Consider the following 20645-nt stretch of genomic DNA (forward strand, 5'->3'; position numbering starts at 1 on the left):
GAACAAAATAAACCACAGGCATGGAAACATGGAGCAGACTGAAAGTGACCAGAGGGGAGGGGGAAAGAGGACAATGGTGGAAAGAAGGGGAAGGGACTAGACAAAGAACATGTATGAATGACCCATGGACATGGACAACAGAGTGGGAATTGACTGTGGGAGCGGGGGGTGGGGGTGGGATGCGTGGAGGGGGATAAAGGGGGAAAAATTGAGACAACTGTAATAGAATAAACATGATTTATAAATTTTAAAAAATTAAAATAAAAAAGGTGTTTTATATCTGGATTTAATACTTGGAAATCTCTAACAAAGACTTGAGAAAACACAATTCTCTGATGATTCGGTATGAGTTATGCCTGTGAACAGGACAATAATGTAAACAAACTTTCAGGATTTCCCTCATTTTTGTCATTAGAGTGTATCTAAAGCGGGAGTCCTCAGATGCGGCGGAGGGCAGGGGGCAAGTTTGCTCCCTGGGGACATCTGGCAATGTCTGGAGACATTTTTGGATGTCACAGCTGATGAATGTTACCAGCGGGTGCATGCCACAGATGCTGCCAAATATACTACAATGGAAAAAACAGCCCTTAGCCCCTCCCCAAAAGAATTATGCAGCCAAAAAAGCCATTAGTGCTGAGGTTTGAAAACCTCAATATAAAGATTTTCAATGCCTGAGGCCACCACCATTCCTAAATTCTCTCTCTTTGCACATGTCTGCTCAACACTAGGCCCACTAAGTGGTGGGTGGTCAGGAGAATCAAAGAACCAACTCTGGAAGAATTCTCCTCAGTTCAAGGAGCACTGAACCGATGTCAACCCTTTCATTTTCATCATCTCAAGGCATCACTGTCAATGTGTGTCTGAATACAGTTTATTCTCTTCTCAAATAATCTCTCTTATTTCCCCACACAATTAAAAATGAAAACCAATGAAAAAGACCTCTCCAAAGGATATTAAGTATAATAAGTCTGGAATCCAAGCTAATTATTATGCTAATATAAGATTTAAAAGGACTAGAGCCCTTTGTAAATGTAAATTAATTCTTGTAGTTTCCCAAAGAGACAACTGCTTTTATAAAGAAGGTCAAATGTCTATCCTATACTCACACATTGAGGCTGTGAATAAATGTGGTTATAACACTGGTTTCCTCCCTCGGAAATTTCCTACCTCAGTGGCTGGGTTATTTTCTTTTTTCTAGTTAAATATAATGTAGCTGAAGTTTGTGAATTTTTTTTTTGTTCTTTTAGTTTTTTTCTTTGCCTCTCCTCCCCCTCGCTTTTTTCTTTCCTTCCTTCCTTTGCTACCTTCTTCCATGCTGTATTCCTCCTTTTCCTTCCATTACAAGGACAAGAAGAAAAATTCTTAGTTACGGTTCCCTTCACCCCATCTGAGCTCTAGAAATAAATGTCTTCTACTTTAAAAAAACAAAACAAAACCCAACAAACAACAATGTGCTGCCATCTTGTGGTAAGTTGAGATATTCAGATAGTCAAACGAAGAATTCGAAATTATTGAAACACCTGCAAAAGCACAGCCGTGCACCTGGGGCTCTAGTTAAAGAAGGATCGATCTTATCTTATTTCAGGGTTTAAGAGCCAAGGCCCAAAGATCAGGCCCTGGCCCCCTCAAGCCCTACATTCCTCCTCCCTCCCAAAGTCAGTGATTTCTCCCAAGAAGGAGGCAAGCTTAATGTTCCCAAAATGAGAATAGAAAACTCAAGTATAGAAAAACCTTGAACACATGTCCATGTCATGGTTTAGGTCTTTAGAAGGAACTTCTTGGCTTTTGAGTATTCAAAATGATTTTCTCTCAAGTCATCCCTGTAGACCTACTGACTAACATCGAGAATCAGTACTACTATATTAGCATGTTAGATCTGCTTGTATGAGCATAGGGAAATTGCCCAGTTAAATCATGATGTTGACATTAACCTAGATGAGTGACCAAAAGTTAAATGCTTAGACAAGACAGAAAATAACACAAAAAGTTAGCATAATATTTTTAAAGGTCAAAATAATACATGTTCTATAAAGCAATGCAGAGTTCATTCCCTTGTTGTGGCAGGTGAATTACACAAAATACAAAGTCGGTATTTAATGAAAGCTCTAAACAGTCTGGATCCTCAGGCAATGCCAGGGACCTCAAACTCAGCAGATTCAAAGTAGAATTCATCCATCCATTTCCTGAGCACTAGCACCCCCAGACTCATCACCATGCAGACACACATACAGTACGATCTTCGGGCTGCAGCCAGAATAACTCTTTAAACACAGATCTGATCATATCACTATCTTCTTCTTTAATTCACGTACAACATCCTATTATTTTCAAGTGTACATTATAGTGATTTTATATTTATATACATTACAAATGATCTCTACAATAAATCCAGTTACCATCTGTCGCCATATAAAGTTATTACAATATTATCGACTATAGTGCCAATGTTATACATTACATCCCCATGACTTATTTTATAACTAGAAGTTGTAACTTTCACTTATTTTATCACCCCCTCTCCCCGCTCTGGTAACCACCAGTTTGTTTTCTTTATTTATGAATCTGTTTCTGTTTTGCTTTGTTTGGTAATTTGTTTTGATTTTTAGATTCCGCATATAAATGAAGTTATATGGTATTTGTCTTTCTCTGTGTGACTTATTACACTTAGCATAGTATCTTCTAGGTTTATCCATGTTGTCACAAACGGCAAGATTTTACTCTTTTTTACGGCTAAGTAAAATTCCACTGATTATAAATAAGTATTTATATATAACTTTATAAATAAATTTATATGGAACTACAAAAGACCCTGAATAACTAAAGAAATCTTGAGAAAGAAGAACAAAGCTGGAGGTATCACACTCCCTGATTTCATACTATATTACAAAGATATAGTAATCAAAACAGTTTGGGACTGGCATTAAAAAAAACAAATAGGTCAATAGGTTAGAATAGAATAGAATAGCCCAGAACAAATCCATACATGTATGGTCAATTAAACTATGAAAAATGATGCAAGAATATACAATGGGGAAAAGATAGTCTCTTTAATAAATGGTATTGTAGAAACTGGACAGCTACATGCAAAAGAGTGAAACTGGACCACTGTCTTACACCATACGTATATTTGTATATTTGTATATTATATGTATATTTGTATACATATCACATCTTCTTTACTCATTGCTTTATTGATGAACACTTACGTTGTTTCCATATCTTGGTTTTTATAAATAATGCTTCAATAAATGTAGGGCTGTGTATATCTCTTTGGATAAATACACAGAAGTGGAATTGCTGGATCATATGGAAGTTCTATTCTTAATTTTCTGAGAAAACTCCATACTGTTTTTCATAGTGGTTGCACCATTTTACATTCACACCAATAGTATACAAGGGTTCCCTTTTCTTCACATACTCTCCAAAACTTATAAATTCTGTTAGTTTTCGCCTGTCCTAGAAACTCTTTATCTGAATAATAATCTTGCTGGGTAGAGTCCTCTTGTAAGTTTTTCTCATTTCATCACTTTAAATATATCCTGCTACTCCCTTTGGCCTGTGAACTTTCTTCTCTTGATGCTTTTTTAGAGTCTCTTCATATCTTTAACTTTTGCTATTTTAATTATAATATGTTTTGGTGTGAATCTCTTTGGATTCATCTTGTGTGGGACTATTTGTGCTTCCAGGAACTGGATGTCTGTTTCCTTCCCCAAGTTAAGGAAGTTTTCAGCCATTATTTCTTAAAACAAGTTTTCTGCCCTTTTACCTCTTCTCCTCCTGGAACTTCTATTCTTTAATGTATATGTTAGTGTATGTGCTTGATGTTGTCCCAGAAATCCCTTAAACTCTCCTCATGGTTTTTAATTCTTTATTTTCCTGTTCTGAGTGGGTGATTTTCTCTATTCTGCCTTCCAGATCACTGATCAATTCTTCTGTATCATCTCATCTGTTATTAATTTCCTCTGGTGCATGTTTCATTTTAGTTATTTTATTCTTCAGCTCTTATTGGTATTTTTTTTTCTAACTTTTTGTTGAAATTCTTACTGTGTTTCTCCATTTTACTCCTGAGTTTAGTGAGCACCTTTATGATCATTTCTTTGAACTCCTGTCAGGTAAATTACTTATCCTCATTTCATTTGGGGTTTTTCAGAAGCTTTATCTTGTTTTTTCATTGGAAACATATTCTTGTGTCTCATTTTATTTGATTTTTGTATTTGTTTCTATGGATTAGGCAAAACAGCTACTTCTTCTGATCATGAAGGAGTGGCCTTATATAGGAGCAACCCTTGAGTAGACTGAGTGCCAGGTGGAGGGCAAGGCAGCTAGAGCTGGAGTCAGAGCAGGCACAAACAGGGGGTGGGGAATGAGGGGATGTTCACAGGATGCACTGTGTTAGGGCCTCCTGGGTGGGACAGCGGGATCAGGCACAAGCCGGGGGGTTTCCTGAGCACTCCGCAATGGAGCCACCTATGGGAGATGGCCGGAGCTGCTGTGGGCCAGGGGCCCCAGGCACTCTGGGGGAGCCTTGGCAGGCCAGCCAGAGCACCTGGACAGTGCTCCCACTCACACTAAGAATGTGCAGGGGAAACAAAAAATGGCACTTACAAGCATCTCTGATCCCAGAATGAGTTCCAGCAGTTCCCCACCTGTTTGGCAGATGTTCTAGAGTTAGTAAATGGATTTCTTTCTTTCACATAAAGTCTAGGTACCCTTTAAACTGCTATTTTGAGGCTGTTTTGTTTTTTTTTTTTTACTGTGCCCCAGAGCAGATGAGTCTGCAAACAGGCCCTTTGGTGGTATCCCTCCCTATTTTAGGTTGTTGTGTTGAAGATGGGGTTCCCATCATCACTGCATCCTTGTCTCTCCTACCCCTCTCTTTGTGGTTTCCGTATCATTTCTTGTACAGAAGCTATTCAATCAGCTCTACATTCTTCTTCAGGAGGAATTACTCTATATTTAGGTGTATAGTCAGTATGTCCATGAGAGGAGGTGAGTTCAGGGTCTTCCTACACTGCCATCCTGGATCCACCCCCTCATATCACTATTTATAAAGTCCTTTGTTCATCTCTCTTCTCCTCAGATTAAAGTCTGAAATCCCAAACCTGGAAGTGATTTCTTGTCCTGTTCTCTGGCCCTTTGTGCCCATCTGTATTTGCCCTTTTTAGTTCTTCAAAGTAGTGTGAATTCTCTCACTAGGTAGGTTTCCCTTTCCATATGTTTCTGTACTTCTCTTTTCATAACAATCTTATGCTGACAATTCATTTTTTAATCTCAAATTTTCCTATGGTAGGAAGAAGGTAGGAGCTGTGGCCATTTTTACTTGCTCCACATTGAATGCTCAGAAATATTTATTTAACCTACCTCTGAACATAGTGAAATGTTTCAGCAATGGTGAAATAAAATAGGATTTTAGAGTAAGGGAGGCTATTGGTGCCCTGTCATCATTTCTAGATAAGAATTAAGCCCAGCAAACCTCAGTAAGCCAAGGACCACTTGCTTGTTTAGTGAAAGACCTGGAATTACAATCCAGTCATACCAACAATTAAGACTGAGGATTCTGGGAGGAGCAGTGGAAAGACAAGATGCTTTTTTCTTGGCACAAATATTGAATATAATAAGAGGTTGGGGAATGAGTGTGAGTTTGGTTCATGATGCTTCCATTAGTGTGAAGCATCTACTTTCTCTCTGTACTTTGGAAGGTTACCCATGAGTTCTGTGGTTCTCTTTGTTTGGAAGCTCAAAATAGTCCAATTCTATGATTTTTTGGTTTGAGAAAGGCCATTAAAGAGTAATTCTGATGTGCTATGAAGAATGTAAAGGGAAAGAAAAGTAATGGGCATATTTCTAGCATTTACAGCTACTCTGTAAAATATCCTTACTCTCCCCCAATTTGAAGATGAGGAAATTTAGGTCCAGAGAAGTTAAGCAACTTGACTGAGAACCCCATGGGAAAATGAGCTGTCATTACCGAGGTATTTAGCAGTGCCCATCATGACTTCTGGGAAATGGGTTGCACCAGCCCTCAGAGTTGGAACAGGGGGCTCTTAGGAGGCATTGGGGAGAGGAAGGAGACCTTCCTGTTGTTGGTGGTGAATTCAGCTTGGGAATTAGGCAGAAGTTTCCATTCCTCATCTGTGATGTTGTGATTTATAATAAGAATTATATATGTGGTCTCATCCTATTCCTGAAACCCTTGTAAGTTCCTAAGTGGTAAGAGTGCTAGGAGCATCTTGTTCTAATGAGGCAATTCTGGGTGGGCTCCTGGGTGGAGGCAGGTCATCAAAAAACCAAGCCAGGATTAGGAGCTTGGAATTTTTGAGCCCCACTCCCCCATCCCCAAATTTTTCTATAGAAGAGAGAGGAGCTAGAAATGGAGTTAACAATTCACTATGCCTACATGATGAAAGCTCTCTAAAAATCCCAAATTATGGGGTTCATAGAGTTTCCACATTGGTGAACATAGCCATGCACTGGGAGGGCGATACATGCCAACTTCATGGGGACAGACGCTACTGTGTTCAAGACCTGATAGACCTCATGCTATGCACCTCTTCATCTAGCTGTTCATCTCCATTCTTTACTGTGTCCTTTAATAAACTGGTAAACCTAAGTGTTTCCTTGAGTTCAGTGAACTGTGTTGGAAAATAATCAAATCCAAAGGTGAGGGAATCGTGGGCACGTCTGATGTGTAGCAAAGTTGGGGAGAGGTTGTGGATAACCTGAGGACCTATTGCTTATGATCGGCCCCTGTAGTGGTGGAGGGGCCGTCTCATGGGACTGAGCCCTTAACCTCCGGAATCTGACGCTATCTCCAGGAAGACAGTGTCAGAATGGAATTAGATTGTAGAATGCCCAGCTGGCGTAGCACAGAATTGCTCAGGGCGGGAAAAACCCACACACATTTGGCGACCAGAAGTGTCAGAAGTGTTTTGAGTGTGATAGTCGTGTGAGGGTAAAGGAGGAAAACACAGAAGGGAAGACGGGGCAGTATTCTAATTCACCATCACAAGCAGGAACCCAAACCATACATTGGCCCATAGTTATATAAATTTTCTTGGGATTCTAGAAGCTCTGTATTATGCCAGTTTTAGTTATCTGTGATATATTTTCTACTTGTCTTATACATTTGTGAAACACAAGAAATCTATTAAAACCAAAAGGGCCTGAAGACTTATCTTCAGAGATGACTCGCAAGGGAGAGGCGGAGAGGGCCTGGCCCTCAGGGGACAGTAAGGGTCGGGAAGCAGACTGAGTCACTGAAGGCTGCAGTAAAGGAGGGACGAAAGAATGCAGAGGGGTGTGCTTGAAAAGAGGCCCTGGAATGAGTAAGAAGTAGAGAAACTTCTACAAAGTTTCTCTGACAGGTGCAGGAATGGAGCCAGTGGGACTGGGGTTCGCACCTGGGTGGGAGCCCTAACAAACCTCTCAAAACCTGTTTCCCAGAAAGGAAGAGCTAGTGGATGCCAGGTTCACTATGTGAATGGTGTACTGATTGTAAAGGGTCAGGGTCATTTGAAGGTACAATTGTTTCTGTCTAAGGCCACGTGGACAGTGGCATCTGATAAAGCTGCAGCAATTTGTCACTAGTTCTTCATCTTCAAAACTTTGTCTTTGAAACCAGACTGCGCAACTGGTTAAAAAGTGAGTCAGTCAAAAGTAGTAGACTGTATTTCACAGGTTAATCTTGTACCCTTTGTGATTATTGCACAACATATTGTGCATTTAAAGGAAATAACTTTTGAAACACTCCAGTACCTGCCTTTCTGCTATGCAAACCTCCAGAGAAGACTTAGAACTTTGTCCCGTAATAATCTCCCTCCCTTTGTAAATAAACTCCCTTGCATCTACCGCAACATCTGAGCCACTTTCTCCCTTCCTCACCCCTGCCTGGCAAAAGCCAATCCTGGTGAAATCTAACCCTCTGTCCCTCTGTTCCTGCTACCCTGCAGCTGCACATGGCTGGAAAAACAACCCAACCATAGCAACTGGCCTTATTTTAAATGTATGGCAGCAAATGTCTAAGTTTTTCTTAGGCCCATAGAAGCCCAAGCAATTATACCATATTCTCTTAATCTGCTCCCTCTTGTGACCTTTTAGATGAGTGTCATACACCTCCTCTCTCCAGCCTTCCATTATCTTCTGTCTCTTTCTCACTTTCAGCTGAAAGCCTTGCTTCCCATTTCACAAGAGTTGAAGGAACAGAAGAGAAATTCTACACATGGCCACCGCCACATCCCGCCACCCACCCGCACCGGTGCTCAAATCATTTGCCTTCCATTCTGTAACTCTGGATGAACAGTCCATGGTCTCGTCTATGGCCAATTTGTACACTATGTCCCCTCCCTTTCCACCTTCTCAAGGACACCATGACCCATGCATCTCAAACACCGCTACTTTCCTTCCTCTGTGAGATCAGCCCCATCAGTACACACATGCTGTAATATCTCCCATGTCACATACCCATGCCTTTTGAAGTTCACTTTCCCCTCTAGCTATTATCCCATGTCTCTTCTTCCTTCTCCAGCAAGACTCCTGGAGAGTTTTTAACAATTTATGCTCACCACTTCCTCTCTTCTCACGTTCTCTTGAACCCACTCCCATCGGGCCTTTGCCTGACCACTCCACTGAACCAGTCCGTGTTAAAGCCAGCACCCTCCATGTGGTTAAGCTCAGTGCCCACAGTCTTCTTGTCTGATCTACTAACGGTATCTGCTGTTCATTTCTGCCTTCGGGGAACGCTTACTTCTCTTGCCTTGTAGGGCGTGGCTTCCTCTTGGTTCTCTTCTGAACTCACTGGCCTCTCAGTCTTAGTGTCCACTGGGCTTCCTCCTCAAATACCTGACCTCTGGGTGTTAGAGTGCCCCAGGGAGCAGTCCTCTGACCCCTTTTATTCTCAGTCTACCTTCACTGCCTCCGTGGACTTAGCTGTCAGTGTGATACGGGTCAGCAACTCCCACGCTGCCACCTTCAGCCAGATCCCTCCCCTGAATTCCCACCTCCTAAATACACCTGCTAGACATCTCTGACAATCCATAGATTGCGGTAGTTCCATGTTTGGCCTCCAGAATCTACCTGGGAGGGAAGCCCAGCTCTTCCACTTGGTAGACATATGTGGAGAAAAGTGTGAACATAAAAAGTTTGACTCCTGTTCTTAGAAAGGACTTCCTACAAGGTTGGTTTTTGGTTGGCATTTGGGAACTTGAATTTCAAGAAGGTTCCCTCCATTTCCCAAACTGGTAAGAGCAGCTTGCGATGCCTAAACTGCAAACAATATGATGCATGCTGAACATCTGCTTTCCTGCTGGGAGTTGGAATTTTGATTCATACAGGGCTGAGGCTGCTTAGGTGACCAGCCTCCAGTAAAAACCTGGGCATGGCATCTCTGACAAGCTTCCCTGGTAGCCACTTTTCATGTGTGTTGTCACAAGTCATTGCTGCAGAAATTAACTACATCCTGGGTGACTGTTCTGGGAGAGGACTCTCGGAAGCTTGTGCCTGGTTTTCCCTCGACCTCGCCTTTTCCCTTTGCTCATGTGCTTTGTATCTTTTCATTGTAATAAATCGCAGCCATGAGTATGACTACATGCTGAGTCCTGTGAGTTGTCCTAGCAAACCACTGGAGCTGGGGGCAGTCTCGGGGATGCCCGACACACAGGCATCTCTGGACAAGACACTTCACCCTTCTGTGCTCTGGCTTCCTCACCCGTACATTGGAATAATAATGGCATCTAACTCCTAGGGATTGAGTTAATACATGTAGTGACTGGTTCATGTTAAACACCCAATAAGTATCATGTTATCTCAAACATAAATGTCCAAGAATGTACAGTTAGGTAACACAGGAGCTGGGGTAACAACCTGAATATCCCTGACTTTTATATCTAACTGTGAAAGTTATACTTTTGTCATTTCTCAAACATTTAAGTTACATGGGACTCTATACTTACATGCATTCACGTACCTGAAAAAACTGGATTCTGTAAGCCATGTATTGGTTTATCTATAGAAAAAAGTGGTTAGAAGCTCATCAGTCAGCTTGTTCTCCTGAACAGTCATATAAACATGTATATATGACAAATTCAATCTATAGTGTAATTGCAAGACATTTTATTGACTATGATTTATTGAACATTTTTCTTCTATAGGGCATTGTACTGTTGACAAAACCAAGAGGTATGTATTTAAAAGATTTACAACAGAGCCTTCAGTTTCTGTCATTGCGTATTTGTGAAGGCTGCTCTGTGCAAAGCTCTATGCAAGTACAATGCTGCTGAGAAAAGTCCTTCCATATTTTAGAGTGTCCACCATCGACCTTGCAACATAGCAATAGCAGCTACCCATCAGGCAGCATCCAGCTTTTTCCAGCCTTCAGGAGATTCTGGAAAAGACTTCTAGCTCGCGGGTCGGAGAGAGAGAGCAGGGAGAGAGGCTCATTGATCCTGGTTCTGCTTGCACTGGTGTCCCCCACATTATCCCCCTCAGGCTCCTCCCAAAGTCCTGCCTACCTTCTTGGCCAAGGCCAGGTATGTTACAATCTACACAGCCCATCTTCTCACTTCTCTTGTGAAACGTTTGAGAACATTTATTCTGCGACTCAACTCTCCTTGACACCCTTCCGTGACTAGGGGAGAGGGCAGACCAGATTCTCAAACTTACTCTCCAGGGAAACCCTATCAATGTGATCATTTGTTCCTACCTCTTAAATAAGGATTCCCAGTCTGTGAGTTTCCCTTTACCCTGAGTTCCTCTCTTTCTTCCGCGGGTTTGTTAGGCAAGGGGCTGGGTGCCCAAAAGCTGGGCTCTGCAATCAGTGTGTTCGAGCCCTTCAGTTCAGTTTACTATCACTAGGGGGCACCAGGGAGGTGAAGAAAGTTGTTCAGGCGTCAACCTGTGGGTGGCCTTGTTTACAGACCATCGTGGTTATCTCCAGAAGATGCTCCTGAGGGTTGAGTTTAGAAACGATAGTGTTTTGAGTAGTAAATCAAAGATAACTTTGTACTGGTTCTAGCAGGTCCTGATTCCTACCCTTTCCCTACGTCCACCTATTCTCAACACTGCAGCCAATGATCCTTTAAAAATTCAGTCACAACGAACGTGCCGTGTCTGTGCCCCAAGCTTTGCGATGGCTCTCATAGGATTCTGAGCAAAAGTGCAAGGCCTTGGGCAGCCTACAATCCCCTGCATGACCCGCCCCCACTTACTCCGACCTCAGCTCCGTCCTGCTGGCGCTGCTGTAGCCCATGCTGTTCCTCAGACACACCAGGCAGGCGGCTGCCTCGGTTTTTGTTCTAGCTGTTTACTCCTCCCCGATCTCCGTCCTCAGGACACACACAGCGGCCCCATCTCTTCCTAAGGTCGGTGCTCAACCTCTGGCACTGCTGATTCACTTCACCCACTTTATTGTTCTCCACAGCACTTACCACCGTCTGACATGCTATTTATTTCTTGAATGATTTGTTTATTGACACACTTCCTCACTGGAACGTCGGCCCAGAGAGGAGAGGACATTGCCTGTTGTGTTCATTGCTCAATGCTCAGAACCTGGACCAGTGCAGGGTCCCTGAAAGGTGCTCAGGGAGTGTTTATTAGATGAATAATGAATGAGTGGCTAGTCAAACCCTCACAAATACACAGTGTAATTCCTGTTTCAAAGTGACCTCTTAGTCACCAAGTGATTCCCAAGCACTTAGTACCCAAAACAGGGTAAGAAGCAAGTCAGCGGAAAAGCCGGAGGAAAATAGACATTCCTTGAGGATGACTTTGTACAGATCCAGAAATATCTTTCAAAGCTGAGCCGGTAATGGAGCAAGTTAAAGGATCCTGAAATTACCCCAACAGGAAGTTGCAAACTCGGAGGCGAGCTTCATGTAGGCACCCAGGTGCTGATGCCAGAAATTTAGTTCAGGTGGTCTCCCGTTGGAAAATCCAGCATGCCCTTTGGTTAAGGCCAAGGATTCGTGGGGGTAGGGCGAATTCTAAATATCCTCTCGCATCATCCCCAATTTATCATGTGAAGGTCTTCGATCTTCATTTCTGAAACATCAAAGTCATAACTGTATCATGAACATGACTTTGAGGTTAGGTTTTGGTAGGGAGTGGGTGAGGGATGGAAAGAACGGAAGGAGCTATGTATCGCAAATAGAAAAAAGTAGATGTCTCGTTCAGCAATTCTGTCTGGTTCAGTGAGCGCTTATTAGTCATGTTCAGTGTATCAGACACCACACTAGGCACAGGGTTAAGCTAGCAACAAGGTATGAGAATAAACATAAGTAGATCGTGTTGATATGGGGTTAATGTTGTGATAATCATACTGCACTGGGTGAGAGGGAGGAAATTTCCCCAGGTGCTGCCCCTGGAGCCCTGGGCTGAAATGTCATGTCCAAAACTGTTTTGTTAGCCCAGTCTTTTGCTAAGACGAGCACAGGCTTTAGAATCAAAAGGATTTGGGTTTGAATGTAGGTTTCATCTGTCATTACCTGGGCAACCGTGGGCAGTTTATTGAACTATCCTGGGTGCAGGTTCCTCATCTTTAACGTGAAGATTACTGAGACTCAGCCTTACCAGTGGAGAAGACACAGCCAAAGAGTTAAGGCTCTGCACCTTCAGTGTGTGTGTCTATATCCCAGTTCTGTGACTTCCTAGCCATGCACCTGTGTAAGTTCTCAATATATCTATAGATGTAAATCAGTTTATATACCTGTAAAATAGGGATAATTATAGTATCTACCTCATGATGATTCTGAAAATTAAATTACATTTCAATTTATGTTTTTAGAGCAATTTTAGGTTCACAGCAAGATTGAACCGAAAGTACAAAGAGTTCCCATACAGTTCCCACTCCACAGTTTACATTGCAGTTTATTCTCAGTGGTGGTGTACATTCTATGGATTTTGACAAATGTATAATGAAATAATGACATGTATCCATCATTATAATATACAGAATAGTTTCACTACCCTAAAAATCCACTGTGCTTTGCTCATTCATCCCTTCCTCCCTCCAACCAGGAAACCCCTGATCATTTTACTGTTTACATCCACAGTTCTGCCTTTTCCAGAAAGTCATGTAATTGGAATCATACAGCTATGTGGCTTCTCACATAGGCTCCTCTCACTTAGTAGTATGCACTTAAGTTTCCTCCATGTCTTTTCATGGCTTGATAGCTCATTTCTTTTTAGCACTGAATAATATTCCATTGGCTGGATATACTACAGGTTATTTTATCTGTTCACCTACTGACAGACACTAGTGGCTTCTAAGTTTTGGCAAATATGGATAAAACTGGTATAAACATCTATGTGCAGGCTTTGTGTGGACATAAATTTTCAGGTCATTTGGGTAATCCCAAGGAGCATGATTGCTGGATTGTATGTTATGTCCTCTTCTTAAAGAAAAAAATAATGCCCCCCCTTTTCCCAGGGATGGGCATTTGTCATCAAATTTAGATATATTTTAAAGCTAATAGATATATACTATATATATCTATAAGATATACTATACTATATACAGTATATAGACATATATCTATATACTATATACCATATAGTATAGTATACTATACTATCAAAATCTAAATTTGATATATATCTATATACTCTATAGTATATTATAGAATATACTATAGAGTATGCTATATTATACTCTATACTATACTATATAAAGCACACTATATAGTATAATATACTATATAAAGTATATAGATATAAAGTATTACAGATACATAGTATATCTATATATTATATAGTACATAGATAAATATACTATATATTAGTAGGGAAGACTACTAGTATAAGTAGGGAAGAGTGAGAAATATCTTTCTTTTTTAAAATATTTCTTCAGTTTAGCCTTGTAGTACTAGTTATAGTTAATATAATAATAACTCATAAATATACTTATTTACATTTTCCTTTTCTATAATAGCTGATCTCAGTTGACAACTCTCAGATCATAGCAGGCAGTTGAGCTTTCAGCACATCCTCTATGCTTGCGATTATCAAGGCAGAAAACCATGCTGATGTGATTGCTGAGTCATCAAGTCATCATTGCATGTACTTAATACACTGCCAATTATATTTGCTGTGTCTTGATTCTTTGAAAATTGATATATCATTATGTTTGAATGATATGATCACTTTTTTTAAGCAGAATATTTAATAAACTAAAATGCTGATTTTTCTATCATATTAGAAAACCAAGTTTAGGAGACTTCCAGCCAAGATGGAGTGATAGGTAGATACGCTTTGCTTCCTCACACAACCTAAAGAAGAACAACAATAAATTTAAAAACAAAAAATAGAGATAAATCAAGATGGCAGAGGAGTGAATGGAAGTCACACTGACCTCCTCCCAGGAATAATCTGGAATTACAATTATATTATGGAGAAATCACCTGGAACAAAAAACTGAACAATAGTGAGAGAGAAACCTTATAACCTCAGACAGACAGAAGAACCAGCTTTAGCACAACCAGACTGGTAAGGAGTGCAGTAGAGATTCAAGAAGGCGGGCAGGGCACCCCCAGGCAGCAGCACCAGAAGGATATTGAAGCAGCTAGTTGGATCCCCCTGAGAAGAGTGGGGTCTAAGCCAAAAGTGGGGATCTTCAGCCTACAGCACCAGACCCCCAAAAGTACACAGATAGCAGCCAGCTGCGAAAAGTGGCAGGGTTGCTCTCTGCCAGAGACAGGCAGCTGGAGACACAAAGAGCCATTTAAAGGGCCAACGTGTACATTTTTCTTTGTGGCCACTTAACCTGGTCTCCGGCAAAGGTAGGAACAGACTGGGCTAGAGACGCTGGAATAAAGACTGGGGAAGGAGGCTTTGGGGAGAGAACAGAGAGAGTAGCCGGCGGGATCCTGGTGCTGACTCATCCTCCATATGGCAGCAGCCATCTTGCTCAGGCAGACCACTCCCCTGAATGGCAATAGTGTGAGAGGACACAATAGCCCCACCCCAGGAGGGACTCAGTCCTGGCCCGGTGGTGCTAAAGCCTGACTGCTGAGTACACAGTGGCAGCCACAGATAGTAAATCCCTGGATAAAGGGGGCACAGAGTTATCTAGAGACACTTGAGGAGAGACTGGAGATGGAGGCTTTGGGGAGAGAATGGAAAGAGTAGCCAGCAGGATCCCGGTGGTGACTCCTCCCCTATACAGCAGCAGCCACCTGGCTCAGGCAGACCATGCCCCTGAGTGGCAGCAGCATGAGAGAACCCAATAACCCCGTCCCCACGAGGGACTCTGCCCCACCCTTTGTTTCTCTAAACCAACCTGTTAAGTGTAGAGTGACTAGATTAACAACTGAAGGAGACAGCCACAGACAGTAGATTTCTGGAAGTCTCGAACAGACTGCCTAAGGTCAGACAGGGATGACATCTGACATCATGAGAGGCAGATCCAGAAAGAAAAACAGCGGTCTCCTACCATAAAAGTTCACACCACAAAGTCAGGAAATCAAGACAGATCAATTTAAGAATCAGAAGCAAAAAAGAAGAGTCTCACAAATAACAGGAAGACAAAGAAACACCCCGTATTCAAAGGGAAAGGAGGAATTCCCCAGAAAGAGAACTAAATGAAATAGAGGCAAGTAAACTATCAGGTATTGAGTTCAAAACAATCATGCTAAGGAAGCTCAATGAGCTCAGTGAGCTCAGAGAGAACTACAAAAAGCTACAGGGAAACTATGAGGAACTTACTGCAAACAATATCCACATGAAAAAGGACATAGAAACTATCAGTAAGACAAGAGGAAATGAAGAATACAATTTCTGAATTGAAGAACACAGTAGAAGGAATCAAAGGCAGGCTAGATGAAACAGAGGAACAAATCAGCGAGCTGGAGGATAAGGTAGAAAAAAGCTCCCAGAAAGAGCAAGAAAATGAAAAAAGACTCAGAAAGAATGAAGAGGCATTGAGGGAAATGCAGGACAACCTGAAACGTAATAATATCCATTTAATAGGAATCCCAGAAGGAGAAGAGGAGGAAGGGATAGCGAACCTGTTTGAAAAAGAAATGATGGAAAACCTCCCTCATTTGAGGAGAGAAAATGTCACACCAGTCCAGGAAGCACAGAGGGTCCCATTCAAGAGGAACCCAGTGAGGCCCACTCCAAGACACATTATCATCAAAATGGACAAATATCAAAGACAAACAGAGAACCCTAAAGGAAGCAAGGGAGAAAGAGGTAATAACATATAAGAGAGCCCTGATACAGCTAGCAGCTGACTTCAACAGAAACACTAGAAGCCAGAAGGGAATGGCAAGATATAGTCCAAGGAATGAAAAGTAAAGGCCTGCAACCAAGACTGCTCTACCCAACAAGGCTCTCAATTAAAATGGAAGGTGAAATAAGGACCTTCTCAGACAGAAGAAGGCTAAAATAATAACACATCCACCAAACTAGCATTGCAAAATATGCTAAAGGGATTGCTTTAAAAAGATGAAGAAAGAGTCTATAAATACCCACTTCCTTTCACAATCACCAATACTTGATATTACCAATATTTTTAGTACTTTTTAATCTGATTTTGACAATGATGTGTTATTTTAATTGTTACTTTATTATTTGTTGAAACTAAACCTGTTTTTTGTATTTCTATTATTTTTAAAAAACTTTAAATGACTTTTTGGTATTCTTTATCCATTTTGATTAAATGTTTGTAGAATTTTTGCCCTAAAAAAAGGAAACTATCAACCATTTTTTAGATGTGTTGCAAATACTTTCCTATTCTATTATTTGTCCTTTAACTTTTTTATATGTATATTACTGTATAGTCTTAAATGTTTAATATAGTCATATTGTCAACATTTTACTTTATAGCTTTTGGGTTTGAATATTTTACTTCAGGGTAAGAAAAATATTATTTTGTATTTTATCCTAAAACTCCTTAGATTTTACATATTGATTTTTAACTCACCTGGATATTTTTTGTATAATGTGTGAAATAGGGCTCTATATTTGTTTTATTTCAAGTAATAGTGGTCCGTGCACCTTATTTGTTGAATAAGCCTTATTCTACCCATTGATATGAAATATCAATTTAATCATATATTACATTGTTAAACAGATATATACATTTGTTTCTAGAATGCTCATTTTATTTCATTGATTTACTTGATTATTTCTGTGCTGGTTGCATGTTGTTTTAATTGCTGAGAATTTATAATGAATTTAAATATTTTAATATTTTTAAATGGATCTTGACATTTAAAAAATAAATAAATAAAATAAATCTGCATTTAAAAGAAAAAGAAAGTAAGAAGGAAATCCTACCTTTTGCAACAACATGGATGGAACTAAGGAATATTATGCTAAGCGAAATAAGCCAGTTGGTGAAAGACAAATACCGTATGATCTCACCTATAAGTGGAATCTATCCAACAAAATAAACTTACAAACAAAATAAACCACAGGCATAGAAACATGGAGCAGACTGAAAGTGCCCAGAGGGGATGCGGGGAGGAGGACAATGGTGGAAAGGAGAAGGGCCTAGACAAAGAACATGTATGAATGACCCATGGACATGGACAACAGAGTGGGAATTGACTGTGGGAGCAGGGAGGTGGGGTGGGATGGGCGGAGGAAGACAAAGAGGAAAAAATTGAGACAACTGTAATAGATTAAACATGATTTAAAAATAAAAATTAAAAAATAAATAATTAAAAAATGAAAACAACTAACCAAAACTGCCAGAAAATCAAACTATATGGAAATCTGACAACCAAGGCACTAAAGAAGAAACCTTCATTCAGATCAGTAGGAGGGGTGGAGACAGGCAGCCAGGGTGGAGAGGACTCGCAGCAAAATGGTGGCTGGCGGACCCTGGCAGTTCCACATTTGTGTGTAGATAAACTGAGAGGAACAGCTGGAGAGCGAGACAGACCATGCAACCCAGGATTTCAGTGCTGGGGGTGGGGGTGGGGGAGGGGGGAAGAAAGCCTCAAAACCTCTGGCTGTAAAAACCTGTGGGGGTTGTGGTGGCGGGAGAAACTCCCAGCCTCACAGGAGAGTTTGTTGGAGAGACCCATGGGGTCCTAGAACACACACAAACCCACCCACCCAGGAATGAGCACCAGAAGGGCCCAATTTGCTTGTGGGTAGCGGGCGAAGTGACTGAAACCCACTGAGAGCTGAGCAAGAGGCATTGTTCCCTCTCGGACCTCTCCTCCACAGACAGCATCACAACGCAGCAACCTAGGCTGCCCTGCCCTGGTGAATACCTAAGGCTCCAGACCTTCCAACATAACAGGAGGGCTGAGACAAAGAAATATGGCCCAAATGAGAGAACAGATCAAAGCTCCAAAAATAGAACTAAGCAATGAATAGATAGCCAACCTATCAGATGCACAGTTCAAAACACTGGTAATCAGGATGCTCACAGAAATGGTTGAGTATGGTTGCAAAATGGATGCAAAAGTGAAGGCCATGCAAAGTGAAATAAAGAAAAATATACAGGGAACCAACAGTAAAGGGAAGGAACCTGGCACTCAAATCAACAACTGGGAGCAGAAGGAAGAGATAAACATTCAACTAGAACACAATGAAGAAACAAGAATTCAAAAAAGTGAAGAGAGGCTTAGGAACCTCTGAGACAACTTTCAAAGTTCTAACATTCGAATGATAGGGGTGTCAGAAGGAGAAGAAGGAGAAGAGGAAGAGCAAGAAATTGAAAATTTATTTAAAAAAATAATGAAGGAGAACTTCCCCAATCTGGTAAAGGAAATAGACTTCCAGGAAGTCCAGCAAGCTCGGAGAGTCCCAAAGAAGTAGGACCCAAGGAAACACACACCAAAGCACATCATAATTAAGTGGCCCAAGATTAAAGATAAGGAGAGAATCTTAAAAGCAACAAGAGAAAAGGAGGCAGTTGCCTACAAAGGAGTTCCCTTCTGACTATCAGCTGATTTCTCAAAAGAAACTTTACAAGCAAGAACGGGCTGGGAAAAAATATTCAAAGTCATGAAAAGCAAGGACTTACATCCAAGATTACTCTATCCACCAAAGCTATCATTCAGAATGGAAGGGCAGAGAAAGTGTTTCCTAGATAAGGTAAAGTAAAGGAGTTCATCATCATCAAACCCTTATTATATGAAATGTTAAAGGGACTTATCTAATAAAAAGAAGGTCAAAAACTATGAACAGTAAAATGGCAACAAACTCATAACTATCAACAACTGAACCTAAAAAACATATATATAAACAAAGCAAAAAACTAGAACAGGAACAGAATCACAGAAATGGAGGTCAGAGGGGAGGTGGAGGGGGAGACTGGGGGAAAAGGTACAGGGAATAAGAAGCATAAACAGTAGGTACAAAATAGACAGGGGGAGGTTAAGAATAGTATAGGAAATGGAGAAGCCAAAGAACTTATATGTACAACCCATGGACATGAACTAAGATGGGGGAAATGCTGGTGGAAGGGGAGGTGCAGGGCAGAAGGGAATAAAGGGGAGAAAAAATGGCACAACTGTAAGAGCATAGTCAATAAAATACATTAAAAAAGAAAAACAAAAAGAAAAATTTAAAAAAAGAAAACCAAGTTTAATGGCTACAATGCTTAATAAAGTTGAAGCTGATGACATTACTGTGCTATAGGCTTCGGAGAGTTCCACTCTCTCTCAAGAGAGGATGCTTAGGAACTTTCTTGGTTTAAAGCAGGTCACATCTGTGGTGGTCTGAGATCCAGAAATTTCAAATTACCTGATGAATTTGAGGCCAGAATTTATCCCCCAAAATCACTTTATTTAAATTAATATGCATATTAAGTATTACATGATGTATTACATTCTAGTAAAGTCTCCTCTGAGGCCAAGAATCTCTCAACCAGATACAAACGCTCATAGTCATTTACAAAGAACTGCCCACATTTTCTTAGAGGAAAATTACATCACAATCCAATATGCTGTCCATTCACCCATGAACATTAACCAAGCTCAGTAACTGAATTCAAAGAAAAGTGTGCTAAGTCCTTGTGAATGGAAAGGTTCCCATGAAAGTACTAAAAATATGCCTGTTTAATGAATATATTTACCTCATGGATCCCTAAGGCCTGGCAATTCATTTATTTATCCATTTATTTAACACTAAGTTCTGCTGCATTTTATTTTTATTACCATATAGTTAACATTATATTTTAGAGTATAACATAAAATGTTCCATTTTACAAATTATGCAAATATGTAAATTATGCTGTATGTAATACTGTATCTGAGAATAGCTGCCCAAGGGCCTTTAGAAGAATCTATGACCTTCCTTAATGTTCTCTTCTACTAACTCTACTCTCTTTGAGAAATAAGTTCTTTACAACAAATTCTAGTTTAACACGTCCAGATCACAATTCTGCATTGTTTTTTTAAAAAGCGATTTGATGAAGGAACAGAAGTTAAACCGGTTGCTCCAATTATAGTTGGAACTCTTTTTTTTCCTTCTCGGCCCGGTGCCAGACTTGCCTCCAGGTGGCGCCAGAGTACAGCAGATTTCGCCCAACAGGCGCAGCAAGCTGAATCAAGATGGGTTTTCCCGTCACGGACTGTGCAGAGTGCAGTTAACCTACGTAGAGACATAAATTGTGGTTAGTTCATTTCTGCATTATTTTCACCATCTTTAAAAATAGCATGCTAGTATATTCAGTAATCTGGGTTTTTTTG

Source organism: Pteronotus mesoamericanus, unplaced genomic scaffold (genome assembly GCF_021234165.1).
Source record: "Pteronotus mesoamericanus isolate MK-2021 breed Mesoamerican mustached bat unplaced genomic scaffold, CSHL_Meso_final contig_20, whole genome shotgun sequence".
In the NCBI taxonomy this organism is placed as follows: Eukaryota; Metazoa; Chordata; class Mammalia; order Chiroptera; family Mormoopidae; genus Pteronotus; species Pteronotus mesoamericanus.